The 15,577-nt window shown below is 39.0% G+C and overlaps 1 long non-coding RNA gene and 1 pseudogene across 1 annotated transcript in view; both read right to left on the reverse strand.

Moving 5' to 3' along the window:
• Window positions 1-5,514, reverse strand: part of LOC136855358 (uncharacterized) — a 37,609-nt gene extending 32,095 nt beyond the window's left edge. The window contains exon 1 of the long non-coding RNA XR_010857997.1: window positions 5,423-5,514. This is a non-coding gene — a long non-coding RNA (uncharacterized lncRNA). The remainder of the gene's footprint in view (window positions 1-5,422) is intronic.
• Window positions 1,631-4,079, reverse strand: LOC136855192 (uncharacterized; annotated as a pseudogene).
• Window positions 5,515-15,577: the final 10,063 nt, after the last annotated feature.

A 15,577-nucleotide genomic window follows, 5' to 3' on the forward strand; every position in this document is an offset into this window, starting at 1 on the left:
ACAAACACCGCATAGACAACACCCAAACAGACATATGTCCACTCTGCCAAGTTAGTCCCCACACAATTACACATCTCTTTAGTAGATTGCCCTAACTTGGCAGCCCTTAGACAACAACACAACATCCACACTACCACACAGTTATGGTCAGATCCAGTAAGCGTGGTGTCCTTCTTCTAACACTATGCAGGCTTCCTGGCATAACAGAGTCTGGGGAACCACAACAACAACAACAACAACCATTTACCATAATGGGAATTCATTCCTGTATACTATACTTTATGTATTTAGTTATTAAGTATCTGCTAACCTACCATTTACCATAATGGGAATTCATTCCTGTATACTAATACTTTATGTAGTTAGTTATTAAGTATCTGCTAACCTACCATTTACCATAATGGGAATTCATTCCTGTATACTATACTTTATGTATTTACTAACGTTTCCAGAGGCCATGTAATAGTGTTTGTTTTAAATAACTCCTAAAATAACTGATGGATTTCCATGATATCAAAGCAGGGAGCGCTTCATACAATGGCTTAATTTTGGGAAATACTGTGCATTGCCAATTACATTTCATTAACTTTTTACTTAAGAAAATGAGGCTCAAGCCAGTCTTAGCCACCAACACATTCATAAAAGTGATGACGTCCCTCAGTGACGTTGGTGATAACGTTTCTTCCCTGTACCTCCCATCCCCGAATTGTTAAACGCCTGTTTAACTCCATAGATAATTGTCATATGACCTACCCCAAGCAATACGAAATTCTTTGTCAGTAAAAGTTCAGCATACTTGGTAATGTGATTCGTGACTTTAGACTTTACCTAAACACAAGACCAACCTTTTATATCTTACCCACTCACTTACATTGAAGATCAAGAATGAGACTTATGACAGGAGACGAAAGAAGCCATGCTAACCCTACACTTCGCACTTCAAGCGAGTGTTGGTAAAGCAATAGAAATATAGTTTTCTTTAGGTTAAGCCGTAAGATTCATTCTTCCATACAACACAAGTTACTCGATACATCAATTGCCAGGAAGAAAATGACAGAGAGCATTGTTTGATATAATTTATCATATCAATTTCACCAGAGAGAGTAGCTTGAATTCCTTAGAAGGTAGACTTCTAAAAGATGTTTCATATAAGGGCATTGACATCGGCCATTTGATAAATTTTGAAATCATTATATATATATATATATATATATATATATATATATATATATATATATATATATATATATATATATATATATATATATATATATATATATATATATATATATATATATATATATATAATTTTTTTTTTTTTTTTTTTTTTTTTTTCAACCTATAGTTTTATATATTTATTTACGTTATAAGTACCAGTACCTATTTTTGTTACTTAAAATTATGTGACAAATATCATTACGATTTTGTCACTGGAATTATACCAGACTTCAATTAATGAACCAATCAACCTTACTTTGAGAAACCCATTGACATTGTCTACATGCCAAGCTGATATACTCGTATCAAAGTATTCATTAGCTTTGCTTTTCCAAAATAATGTTATCACCAATTGCTGGAAAGCATAGATATATGAGGATGAAAAAAAAAAAGAAATGGACACTTATACATCTTACTCATTATCACTCTCAAGGAAAAGAACGTTTTCCTTGTCACTATCAATGTTGATGATGACCGGATCTATACTGTCTTGAATACTATTTGAAAACCAGTAATCATCTTCAAAATATCTTGATCTCCTGACAGCGCCAGCCCACGTCTCCCCTGTTATGCAAGCCTAGCCTCTTCAAGCCTGGCAAAGAGATCAGCACGGGTAAACCGCTGCAACGAGGAGCGCACCTGTCGTTTCATACAGCCCCACACCTGCTCGATGGCGTTGAGCTCAGGTTGGGCAGGGGGCAAGCGAACCACTTCATGGCCCCATTCACGGATTATATTATCCACAATGTAAACTGGTTTCGGCCGGTTGCCCCTGCATATCTTTAGAAGCTCAGGGCGTGTTGCGTGAGCTGGATACTGTATTTTTCGAGACCTGAGCCAGTTAACCAAATCCTCCTTTTTTGTAGCTGTTGTTGGGCATCGGCTATCTCCTGTCAATTGGCTATGGTATGGGGCGTTGTCTAGCACCAGCACCGAAGGATCCTCAAGCGACGGCAGGAGCTGTGATGTTAGCCACCGAATAAATATCTCTGAATTCATTTCTCCATGGTAGTCGCCGGTTTTATTTTTCGCAGGGAAGCATAAAAATGAATTTTCTACAAAACCTTTAGCTGTACCACCTGCTACCACCACAAACCTCTCTCCTTCTCCTGGTGGCACCTGCCGGCTGTAGGTGGCACTGGTGACAGATTGAGAGGTGTCCACCCACCTTGCAATGTTGCATTCTCGTCGTAAACCACGTCTCATCGACATACACTACTTCTCTTCCTTCATCACGATGTTGCTGGAGGGATCGTAGAGCATCAACTCGGCGGCAAACGACGTCCAAAGTTTCTTTCCTTAGGTACATTTTCCGCTGGGATGTTTTGTACTGGAAACCCATGTTATGGAGGATTCGCCATACTGCCTTCTCAGATGTTTCTTCAGGAATGATATTTAGCATTTTAAGTTCTTCCGCTAAAGTGGCAATAGTGAAAAATCGCTTAGCAGCAAACATGCTGTGCACATGTCTCCTAATGGAACCAACGGTGAAGTTGTCAAAGACCAGAGGCGACGTATTTGATGATGCAGGTGGTGTTTCAGGTGGATGAGACCATTCTTTCCACGGCTCACCAACACTCGGACAGCGTTCGGAGTCATCCCCATAGCATCAGCAGCTCGTTCACATGGCCTGTAGGAAAAAAAAAAAATATATTTAAAGAAACAAATATATATATATATATACATATATATATATATATATATATATATATATATATATATATATATATATATATATATATATATATATATATATATATATATATATATATATATATATATATATATGGCTAAAGTATATTGCAATATATCATGTACTTATTACAGTCATACTTTTCTTCCCGATTTATACTAATTTTCAGGCGGTTTCTTTCTTTCTCTCTGTTGTAAATGGTGAAGAGTTTCAGCGCAATTATAGTTTTGCAATGGCGAGGACAAAGCAACATATTTGCCATGACTAAAGTCGAATCTATATGAAATAGTTCAGAGCTACTACTACAGCTGCTGCCGATGATTACCTTGGATGTACTAAAAGGGCTCTGAGGTAGGAGTCAAAGTCGGTGAAATTATTTCTGAATCCTGCTCCAGTCTTGCCCCAATAACAACATCATTCCAAATATAAAACTCTCTCAAGGAAAAAATTGTTTTCTCTTTCTACTAATGTTTTTATTTTATTTATTTATTTATTTTTTTGTCGTCAAATCTAAAATTTGTAGGAGTCCGAGTAGAATATCTCTCAGTGCGATTCCACACCCCTGTTTTAAACCTCTTCTATTATGTAATTCTAATGTTCGATAATTTGTGTTAACCATCTAATCATTATCTACCACCATAAAACATTTTATTGCTCTTCCGGCTCATTTTATATGTGCAGTACACAATCTTTCCTAACAGGGATTTACTCGGTAGCCTAATAACAATGGGAATGAAGGAAAGAAAGCAAGAAGTAAGGGGGAGTACTAGGATAGCCATAGGTGTAAACACCGAAGGAGGGTTGGGGAACCTTTGCGTCACAGTTACGTGATTAAGTACCACTTCTTCGAAACGCTCTGAAGGAGGAAGAAGTTCCTCTTTTTCTAAGAGTAAACGGCTTAATTAAGCACATCTGTCAATTCATTGTACCACCAAAAATTAGGCCACTGTTTGAAACATTCATTGCTGTAGTTTCATGGAAATTCATAAGCCGGTTTGTTAGATATTTGGGAAAAACACTATTACACGGCCTCTGGCAACGATAATAGTTATTAACTATCTGCTAACCTACCATTTACCATAATGGGAATTCATTCCTGTATACTATACTTTATGTATTTAGTTATTAAGTATCTGCTAACCTACCATTTACCATAATGGGAATTCATTCCTGTATACTATACTTTATGTATTTAGTTATACTATCTGCTAACCTACCATTTACCATAATGGGAATTCATTCCTGTATACTATACTTTATGTATTTAGTTATTAACTATCTGCTAACCTACCATTTACCATAATGGAAATGCATTGCTACAGAAAAGGTTGTGGGCCCATGAACTTGCACAGCAAACTTCTACAGACTAGTATATATATTGTACATTAAACTCATGCATTGAACATTATACAGCAACATAAAGATCTTAGCACACAAGCTGGGGCTATGACGCAAGTGGTCTGATGTTCCACATCACCTGAGAGGCTTACTGAGAGTTATGAAGAACATAATTAACCTGTATCTTCGACCAACTATTCTGCCCCTGCAACGATCACTTGAGTTTAGGCCTTTCAAAATGACGCTTGGGTTCTCAACTCATTAACAAATACCAACGGTTAGATCCGTGATCAATTAAGTTTAGGTAGCCAGAGTAAAACCACATCCTTGGCTAGTTTTTCATGGTTCCTCTACCATTGTAATGAAAATATGTGAGCACGCAAACGTAAAGTAACCCTTCATTTATTCACGCTTAATAGATCAAAGGCGGGTGTCAGCACAGCCAAAACGAGGTCAAGGAAAAAGTGGCTAGTCTATGCTAACTCTAGGTTAGCCCAAAATCCTAACCTCGCTCCCGGCACGGACCTGCCTATCGATCGTTGTTGGCCATTTTTTTGTACACTGAAAGCCTACTCGACTTAAACCTTGTATATACCACATGTCCATTTAATAACAACATTGTAAAGTAAACTTATGCATGCTGGAAGCTGAACACTCACTAGTATTGAAGCAATTGCAGACGCAGTGTAAACAATATAACCACAAGTTCACTCAAACACGGAAGGAAGGAAGGAAGGACGGAAGGAAGGAAGGAAGGAAGGAAGGAAGGAAGGAAGGAAGGAAGGAAGGAAGGCTCTGTGTAAAAGCTCTCCCTGTATTCTCGTCCTGATTTTCTGGTGCTCGAAAGAAGGCTCTGGGTAAAAGCTCTCCCTGTATTCTCGTCCTGATTTGCTGGTGCGCTTTTATTTCACTTCATTCTGGGGATTTTCTAAATGACCCCTTTTATAGCCAGAGATACATAATAAAGCACCCAGCCTCAGTTAAATACGTTCCCGCAAAACCTACAAATGTGTGTAAAAACTTGCAGAAATTTAAGGGAAAACTGAAGGCAGTAGAATTAAAATGTTGACACGGAAGAACAACTAGTGTGTGTATGTATGCATGCATTCACACAAGTACATATGAATATGAAATAGATACACAAATCCATAAACACTTCTATAAATGACCTACCTCCTCTCGACTGGTGTATCCTGGACGAGACCATGGTTGGCAGTGCAGTTCCAACAACTTCAGCCGACCGTCTTCCAGCACTGGAAAACCTGGAATACGTTTACGAAGGTCATAACAATATTCTGGACACTTCAGTTTTGCTGAAGACTGAAACCCTTTCCACTCTGAGTGTCGAAGGAACCACCATAATATAAAAAACGTGATTAAAACTGCACAGGCTCTCCAACTGTTAAAATCTGTTATTTCACATCACTGTCATAATCAATTTCAAGTCATGATATTAATCTGAACTGTATAATTTCAGTGCTTTGGTGATGAAATGAAATATATGCCTTTGGTCATTAAAGATTCCTTTTTTTTTTTTACTGCCGTCAACACATTAAACTTTCCCAAGTAGCTATTTAGAGTTGGTCATACGGAAATGCTAGTTTAACAATAAAACCCTTTCAAAACCTTCTTAGGAGTTGCATTTAGTAATTATATATATATATATATATATATATATATATATATATATATATATATATATATATATATATATATATGGAATAACCACAACCAGGCCTTTGTCTTATTAAAATATATCGCAAAAGTCACTGACCATTTCCCGTGATGTAATGGAAGACAGTATGACATCAGGTATACAGTATAATGTCTTTTCAGTTTAACTGCCAGATCTCGCTATCGTCATTGGCACATTCCAACAGGAGACTCCCAAAACCTCAATCAGCCCTCCTCTGAGGTGCCTGTTGTCCATAGCATTCAGACCATACCTTCTGCATCGTGTTTCATACGACATACATACTGTTAGTGCTACATTAGTTAACAATATTAAGTTCCTCACCTGCACTGCATCATATACACCATTTTCTGCGTTGTCAAAAAAATTTCATTGAAAACACCTGCGTGCGGAGCTCTTCCTTGGAATTACCAGCACAATAAGTTTTGTATGCAATTTGTACTAAATGGTGTTTATATTTATTACTGAACACAATTCTGGGCCATTTTGGTAGCACAGGTGGGTCTGTTTTCCCCTATAACCCTTAGAAAGGGTCTAAACGTCACTAATTTTCTTCGTTTTTTTCTGAATTCACACCACTTTTTGTCATCGGTGCCCCTCAAAGTAGATTGAAGGATTTTTTTTGAGGGGGAATGACATTCCCCAATGACTTCCTGGGGCCTCTTACTGTCCAATCCCCTGCCCGCTGCCGCAACCCCAATTTCCAAGCAAACATTACCTGGATACTCTATACAGCACTAAGTTCGCACGTGCTAGAGAAAACTACACTTACAACATTATAGACCACATTCCACTAATCCCTTTAGTAAAAATTTCAAACCGCTTAGTTAAACCCTTACGGTAAATGACCGTAACGACTTCCACGCCACCTACTCCTGATCACCTGACCATCAGTTGTTTCTTCGCTACCAAGTCAAGGAAGGACTCTTGACACGCTCTACACTTGCTAACTTTTGACACTATTCTAAACTTATTTAGTGTTATCAAGATTATGGATCCTACTGAATTTTTCTCCTGCTTCGAATCCTGTGGACCCAGATAAGGACAAGGACTCACGACATAACTGCCAACCGCAAGACTAGGATGAGAACTCAATTTTGATAAACATTCTTTATGTCCTACATGTGGAGAGACAATGTTCTGGAAATTAGCAAATGTAATGAATGGTGAGAGTGGTCTAAGGATGAGTTCATGAAATTTATCAGCATCAAAAATCTCTTGCAAGTAAATCCAAGAGTAGGAAGTCAAGGTCTAAATTAGAGATTGAAGGTACTTCTGGAATTAATTTAGTAAAGGGTACCTCGGAGGAGGGTTTGTCAGCTCCTTCTTCGACTGGTAATAATGAAGGTAATGATGTTCCAGGTGTCCCCGGAGAACACCTGTCGAAGGCTGGTGTTATAGAATTAATGAGTCCATCAGTGAATTTACTGCTAACTTCACCAGTCAATTTTCTAGATCTATGTCCGAATCGTTTCAGGAGATAGGTGATCTTTTAGATAGGCGTTTAGGTCCTGAGGACCAAGATGTTTATATTGATTTGTCCACTAATCCTCTTCAGGTGATCCCCCCTCTCCTCGGGTCTGCCATCTCTAGCCAAAGACGAAAAGATCCGCCTCTGCTTACCCCCAGAACAGGTCAGAGCGCCGGGGAGAAACCAGTTGGCCTGTGCGAGAGGGTAGGCCTCTGTAATTCCCTGATGTTATTCGTAACTTTTAGATAGGGCTCAAACAGTTAGGATGGATATTCCTGACAGAGTTAGTTGCTGTATTAGATATTAAGATTCTGCGTGCGGTCGAGGTCTCGGTCGCACTCCTCAGGATATGGTGGGTTCGGCGAGTTGCGCACTCTAAGGATAATTGGAAGGGGTATATTTGGTGATGGTTCTTCTAGTTCTGGGGTCTTCTAAGTGTTTCGCAGTCTGGGTCCGCGCTGGTCCATCCCGTTCTAGGTCGTCGCGCAGTATTCCCGCGCTACGTGTCGTGAATGTCTGATTCTTGTATTTGGTCTGCGCAGCCGCCGTTCTGGGTCGCTGCAGGTTCCACTCGCTTCTGGTTTGGCCCTGGATCTTCTCAGCATTTTGGGAACTTAGGTGATGGGTCTCGGGTTTTCCCATACATGGACATGGTTTAGGGGGTGCGCAACCTTCAGGTAAGTCAGTAAACTTTGATATTCCTGTATGTAGGGATGAAGATGATGATGATGCTTCCTCTGTAAGGGGTTCTGGTCACGAGGGATCGTTTGAGGATATTATCCGTAATATTTGGGCTTTGCATCCTGAGTCCATTCCTGTAGCTGCGGCGCCCCCTAAGGGCTGCACATTTGAGAATCTTTTGCAATACGCCCCAAGAACAGAAGGAAGAGTTTAAGGTTAATTTATCGGAGAGAGTATCTGATATTATTTCAGAAGTACGGGTTCCGGTCTGACCTTTCCTTAACTGAGTGGTAAACTTTCTTTCACTCCTCTTCCACACTGAAGGAAACATGCTGTCCTGATATGACAGAGCTTGGGGTGCCTGAAACTCTAACTCTGCCTTTAGGGAGACTTAAAACAATCTCTCTTCAAGAAATCTCTGAATATGTCTATGATGAAGCGCGTCTAGATTAGAGAGTCTCAGCTGTCATCAATTGGAGACCCATTCCTTTCATTTTGGATGTTGTCCTCTCTTAATTTTCTAAAGAAATCCGGATTCGTCCCTCCAGACCCCATAATTTTGAGGCTATGATTTATTCCCTTACCTTGTCTCTCTTGTTAACTCCTCCACCATTTCTGCTTCGGTGGCTTATCTGCAGGCTAAGAGGAGGGAAGGTATCTTCCCATTTCTCACATCCAGCTCCTTCCAGAAAGCAGATCTTTATCCTCTCTGTTTGCTGGTCCTCCTCCTCTTGACCAGGAGGTTTTAGATAAAGTAATAGGTGAGGTTAAGGTGATCCAGCTACTCCTGCGCAGGCTTGCCTCTATCCAAAGCTGCCGTTTCCTTCATTTTCTGATTCCAGATTCCACTGGAAGGCCTCCTCCAGTGGTTCTGGGCTAGGTTGATCATCTACCGAGCTATAGATGCAGAGGGCAAGCACTTTGCAGGACTCTTTAATAGAATTAGCAATACTTCTTCTTCCCCAAAGAACAGAAGGAAGAGTTTAAGGTTAATTTATTTGAGAGAGTATCTGATATTATTTCAGAAGCACGTTCCGGGTTTCAATCTTCCTTAACTGAGGGTAAACTTTCTTTCACCATAGGAGTCTTCTTTTTCTCATCTATCTAGAGTGCTTTTATATAAAGAGAGTCAGTCTGATTGAGATTTTGTCTACAAAGTGTGTCAGTTAGATTTTATTACCTAGAAAGTGTCGTTTTTTTTAGGACCATATGGTATGTCAGCTCTGTTTTTTTTTTTGTTTGTTTTTGTCCAATAAACTCTCAAGAATAGAGGTTCAGTATTTTCTTAAAGAATTAGGTTATAGAGATGAATACTGTGTCAACAAAAGATAAAGGTAAGATTTAGTGTGTCCTAAAAGCTGACAAAGTTAAGTTTACTGAGTTTTTCTAACCAGTATTCATTCTTTGGCTGTGATTGTTGCAACGATACTGCCCTGTCACAGTCCATAGAAAAGGTAATGTCCATTATTCTGTAGCCCTGTATTGACAAGTCATTTTAATATATTCATTTTGCCATATCAAACAGCAGTTTTCATTTTTTTAGCCAATTTTTAGTCGTGGCCCAATTCTGATCAGCATGGCAAAAGGATTTTTTATTGTCAATAATTTGATGAGTAATATGAAACGATTTTTCTTAATCTTCAGTCCTGTTCTGATGATCAGTAAACTTGTTTTTCAAAGCCTTGTTAAAACTGGAAGCAGAAAGATTTGAGATGACATCCGAACTTCAAACACCTGAAGGAATGTTCCGATTTTGCAGCTGGACATTTCTCCATGGTACCGCAATGGAATGGATTTTGTAAGATGTATCACAGAACCTAAGCTGGGCCTGGTGGCCCACGTGCACGGTGAAGTTGACGTTAGTCCTGACCTGTTGTCCTGCTGGGGGAGGAAGAACGGGGCAGAAGGACAGTAACTTTGCACGTCTCTCGACCATTTACCTGACTCAATCACTTACATTGAATGGTGTCATTGAGCCTACAAGACGAAGGTTTGTAGTTTTTTTTTTTGGGAGGAGTGCCTCAAGGCACACTTGTTCCACCTGAAGAGTTTGGGTCACTTGTCTGCTTTTTGGAGAGACTGTATGTCTTGGGTAATTAATTACTTTTTTTGTAACAAAAAGACTGAGAATGACTTGTAATTTGAAGTAAAATAAAGTTAATTAGATTTTTTGGTTTATTTGTACCAAAATTAGTTAATTTAGCTCTGAATAACTGAAGCATTTGGTGCATGTTAGGAGTAACAAATAAAGCTAAAATACAGTTGAAATAACTTTCGTCTGCGAAAATTTTACTTAAAAATGTAAAGTAAGCACATTAACAAATACGAAAATGCAGCCAACAAATTTTGAAGAATAGATTGCAACTAATCAGCAAGAAATGCTGTCTAAATACAGTACATAAGCAAAATTAATGTGTACATTTCTCTAGTAAATAAATTGCCCTCTAATCCCGTGTAACCATGTCTTTCAAGTTGTAATTTAACACATTGCATCATAAATTCGCAGAAAAAAAAGTTAAGTCAGGCAAAGGTGTTTGAAGGAACGAAATCTAATGATAAAATTAAGTGAAATGGGTCCATTTCAGTATTAAAAGTTTCAACTAAAGGAACTAACTTGAAAAATAATCAAGGAATCTGAAGTCACTCATAGCACTTCTACCATTGGATGGGGTGTCACAGGAGCCTATTTTCCCGATATATTTCAGCACTTTCCCGTCAAATCTTGATGTCAAAATGGCAATGTTTGTGTCAATTCGTCTCTCATGTTTGAAATCATGATTAGACCAATTTTGCCGCCATTATTGAAATTTTGATATCAGATTTGACGTCAGACGTTGAAGATGTCAGAGAACAGTCTGTGTGAGACATTTAAGAATTCTAAGTTATTTTAGTCAAATCGTATTAAAGAAATTAAGTCATTTTATATATAAATACATCTGATAATGGGATAAAATAGCCGTATCAATTAATATTTACAAGTAAAAATGATCTGCTCAGCTCTCAAAGTCAAGAATTCTGTCAGGGACAGAGTCAACAATGTCAGATGGCTAAGACGTTCGAGATATATTTATCTTCGTTACCTTCTTTTGCATAGTTCTTCCCTGTTTTCTATGAGGGTTGTCTAAGACTCATTTTCTAGTTAAGAGGACGTCAGAGGAACTCTTTCGATTTCGAAATCTCAAAGAAAACGGAAAGCAGAATGCCAGAGCGTATTTCACACCTAGTAGATTTCTTCCAAGTTATCCACAGAGGAACTGGACTTGGGAGAATTTTGGCCTTTATGCTTCGAGACGAAATTCTGGCGGTAAAAGTCTACGGGTTCGACACTCCGTGTTTCATTAGACCCTACAGGTCAAGCAAGCATTTGCCTAGGTACGAAAAAACAGGCCCTTCAGAGCAAACGTAAGCTAAGGCTTGTCTCTGTTGGTAACTTGACCACGCCCCATCTTGGGAGACTCTGTCTTACGTTTTGACATTTGAAAGGGTCTATACAACACAGAAAACTGGAGGACATTTGGAAAACACAAAAGTATTTATGAGGCTTTTTTCCCATCTCGGCCAATCAGCTGCCAGCTTAGAAAACTTACGCTCTTTGGGTGGGCTTTCAAAGTTGGTACCTGACTGGCTGTATACCTCCTGCTGGGGCATTCCTCCCTTCGGGGCATTGCAATGCTGGTTCCAAGGAGAAAAAATAAATTTTTTTATCATTATCACGAGTAACCCCCTACCTTTGAAATTATTTCTTGGATTTCAATAAAAGACTGTCCGGTTATCTAATAGTTTTTATTTCCTCTCTATATTCTACAGTTTTTCTACATTACGTCAACTATGACGTCACAACCTTGATTACTATGCATGGCTTTTGTGAATGGAATAATGACGTCACAACCTGACAGAATTGGAATGACGTCACAACCTTGATTCCTATACATGGCTTTAGTGAATGGAATGACGTCGTCAAAACCAATGACGTCACAACTTTGACTATACATTTTCTGAAAAGAATGACGTCTCAACCTTGGCTAGAAATTTTGTGAACGGAATAATGACGTCACATGACGTCATCAAATATCATTCATGCCCTCCAACAGGGGCAGTTCTCTGATGACGTCATTTAGTAGTGCTTCTACGCTAGCCTTGTTCTGTAACCATTCTATTGGACTATTTCCTATCGATAATCTTGAGTTTTATGGGATAGTCCTTATCAATTTTTCCCATATTCGTCTAATTTTAACATTTACTTACTTTTTATGGGCTAAATTTAGCACAATAAAAATTTTAAGATTTTCTAAGCTGATTTTAGCTTGAATTTTTACATTTTTAAAGACCTTTAAAAGTCTCAATTATTTATAAAAGTCATTTACTTATGGTTTATCTTAGTCTTGAGCCTGTTAGGCCTGAGAGAGGAGTGAGTGAGTATTACACACTTTGAAATATTTGAAGAGAGAGAGAGAGAGAGAGAGAGAGAGAGAGAGAGAGAGAGAGAGAGAGAGAGAGAGAGAGAGAGTTTTACCACACAACAATGAGATATCAAATATGAGAGAGAGAGAGAGAGAGAGAGAGAGAGAGAGAGAGAGAGAGAGAGAGAGAGAGAGAGAGAGAGAGGGGAGGGAGAATTTACCAGACTACGATGAAATACTACGAGAGAGAGAGAGAGAGTTTACCAGACTTTTGAATTACGAGAATTAGAGAGAAGAGAGAGAGAGAGAGAGAGAGAGAGAGAGAGAGAGAGAGAGAGAGAGATTCTTTACCACACTACAATTGGATATTACGAGAAATATTAGAGAGAGAGAGAGAGAGAGAGAGAGAGAGAGAGAGAGAGAGAGAGAGAGAGAGAGAGAGAGAGAGAGAGGGTTGTTTTACCACACTATAATGGGATATTGCGAGAAATACTAGAGAGAGAGAGGGAAGACAGTGAGTTTTACCAGACTATCATGAAATATTACGAGAGAGAGAGACTTTACCTACCTTGAAATATTACTAGAAATATTAGAGAGAGAGAGAGAGAGAGAGAGAGAGAGAGAGAGAGAGAGAGAGAGAGAGAGAGAGAGAGAGAGAGAGAGAGCTTTACCAGACTACAATGAAAGTGCAAGAAATTTGGAGAGAGAGAGAGAGAGAGAGAGGAGAGAGAGATGTGATATTTGAGAGAGCTTGGGGGAGGAACGAAGAGAGAGAGAGAGTTAGTTTACCAGACTACAATGAAATAGTGTGAGAAATACTGGAGAGAGAGAGAGAGAGAGAGAGAGAGAGAGAGAGAGAGAGAGAGAGAGATGAGAGAGAGAGAGAGAGGAGAGAGAGAGAGAGAGTGTGTGAGTTTTACCCTACAAGGAAATGGCACAAGAAGTACTGGGGGGGGAGAGAGAGAGAGTGTGTGTTACAAGACTACAGGGGAATAGCACGAGAAATACTGGAGAGAGAGAGAGAGAGAGAGAGAGAGAGAGAGAGAGAGAGAGAAGAGTGTGAGTTTTACCAGACTACAAGGAAATGGCACAAGAGGTACTGGGGGGGGAATTTTACAAGACTACAAGGGAAATAGTACGAGAAATACTGGAGAGAGAGAGAGAGAGAGAAGAGAGAGAGAGAGAGAGAGAGAGAATTTTACAAGACTACAAGGAATGAGCACGAGAAATTGGGGAGAGAGAGAGAGAGAGAGAGAGAGAGAGAGAGAGAGAGAGGGAGAGAGTTTTACCAGGCTACAATGAAAGTGCAAGAAATTTTAAGAGAGAGAGAGAGAGTGAGAGAGAGAGAGAGAGAGAGAGAGAGAGAGAGAGAGAGAGAGGGGGGGAACAAAGAGAGAGAGTTAGTTAGTTTACCAGACACAAGGGAATAGCACGAGAAATACTGATTGAGAGAGAGAGAGAGAGAGAGTTTTCACCAGACTACAAGGAAATGGCACAAGAAGTACTGGGGAGAGAGAGAGAGAGAGAGAGAGAGAGAGAGAGAGAGAGAGAGAGAGAGATCCTGAGAGAGAGAGTTTTGCAGACTACAAGGAAATGGCACAAGAAGTACTGGGAGAGAGAGAGAGAGAGAGAGAGAGAGAGAGAGAGAGAGAGAGAGAGAGAGAGAGAGAGAGAGAATTTTACAAGACTACAAGGGAATAGCACGAGAAATACGGGGAGGGAGAGAGAGAGAGAGAGAGAGAGAGAGAGAGAGAGAGAGAGAGAGAGAGAGAGAGAGTTTTACCTGACGACAAAGAAAAATTACAAGAAATATTAGCTAGAGAGAGAGAGAGAAACATGGGTTTAAAAACACACAAAAATTTATTAAAAAAAAAAAAAACTGAAACTCCTTAAAACAAAGCTAACAATACACATGACACAAATCATCCCAATCTCTTTTTCGTATTCCAGACGAACTCATTCTGCCTTATCAAACATTCTCAGAAAAGACCAAAAAATGTGACTCAGAAATTGCAGTTACTTAGTGAAATGTACATACATTCGATAGAGAGTAAATGACAATTATAGGAAAGGGCTCATCTTACAGTTTTATCTAGTATTTTGGCCAATCAAGCCCTTTACTTTGTACCAGCATAACCTCCAATAACTTTATATGTTTGGTTAAAACAAAACTACCCCCAAGGAAGTGTTAGCCATGATATTTACCCCAGTTAAATTTGCACTGCAGTTGATAAATTCAACTTTCCATTATAAACATTATTTTAAAGCTTTATATGAAATGGCCCCTAGTGCTAGAAAGACTTGAAAGACAATTTTCAGTCTCGTTCTGAGAGAGGAAAATCAACAGTAGACAATCTTTATAAAGAGGCATCTACATGAAAGGAAGCATAAAGAGGTCCCCATTTCAAATGTTTTTAAGCTCATTATTTATTTTAAATTTGCTCCCCCCTTAGTGCTAACTAGCAAGAATTCAGATACAAATGTCAGTCTGGTTTTGCAAAAGGAAAATCAGCAATACAGCATCTTTATACAGTGGCATTTACATGCAAGTACCAAGCAACTAGGACTTTTATATATGTCAAGGACCTAGGAGGGTATCTGACAGAGTTTTCAGATACCCAAAGGGTACTGGCCTCTTTATACAGGTTAGTGCACTAGTATTATTATTATTATTATTAGAGATTATTATTATTATTATTATTATTATTATTATCATTATTATTATTATTACTATTATTATTATTATTCAGAAGATGAACACAATTCATATGGAACAAGCCCACCATAGCCATTGACTTGAAATTCAAGCTTCCACAGAATATGGTGTTCATTTGAAATCATGGTCTTGGCAGATGCCACAAAGGAATGCAAAATGAAGGCACCCTGGAGCTGCTATATGGGCAGGACCTGGTCTCAACAGCAGAGACAGGCAGAGGAAGAGGACTGGATGTTGAAGTGGAATGGAGAAGAATGAAATCAGTGTCTGTTTAACCAAGTTTATGGGTGAATGTAAAGGACAAAGTGAAAATATCTGTCAAGAAAGGGGCTGTGATGATGCTGCGTGAGAGAGGTTTCTCAGGGAA

Source organism: Macrobrachium rosenbergii, chromosome 31, assembly GCF_040412425.1.
Source record: "Macrobrachium rosenbergii isolate ZJJX-2024 chromosome 31, ASM4041242v1, whole genome shotgun sequence".
NCBI lineage: Eukaryota > Metazoa > Arthropoda > Malacostraca > Decapoda > Palaemonidae > Macrobrachium > Macrobrachium rosenbergii.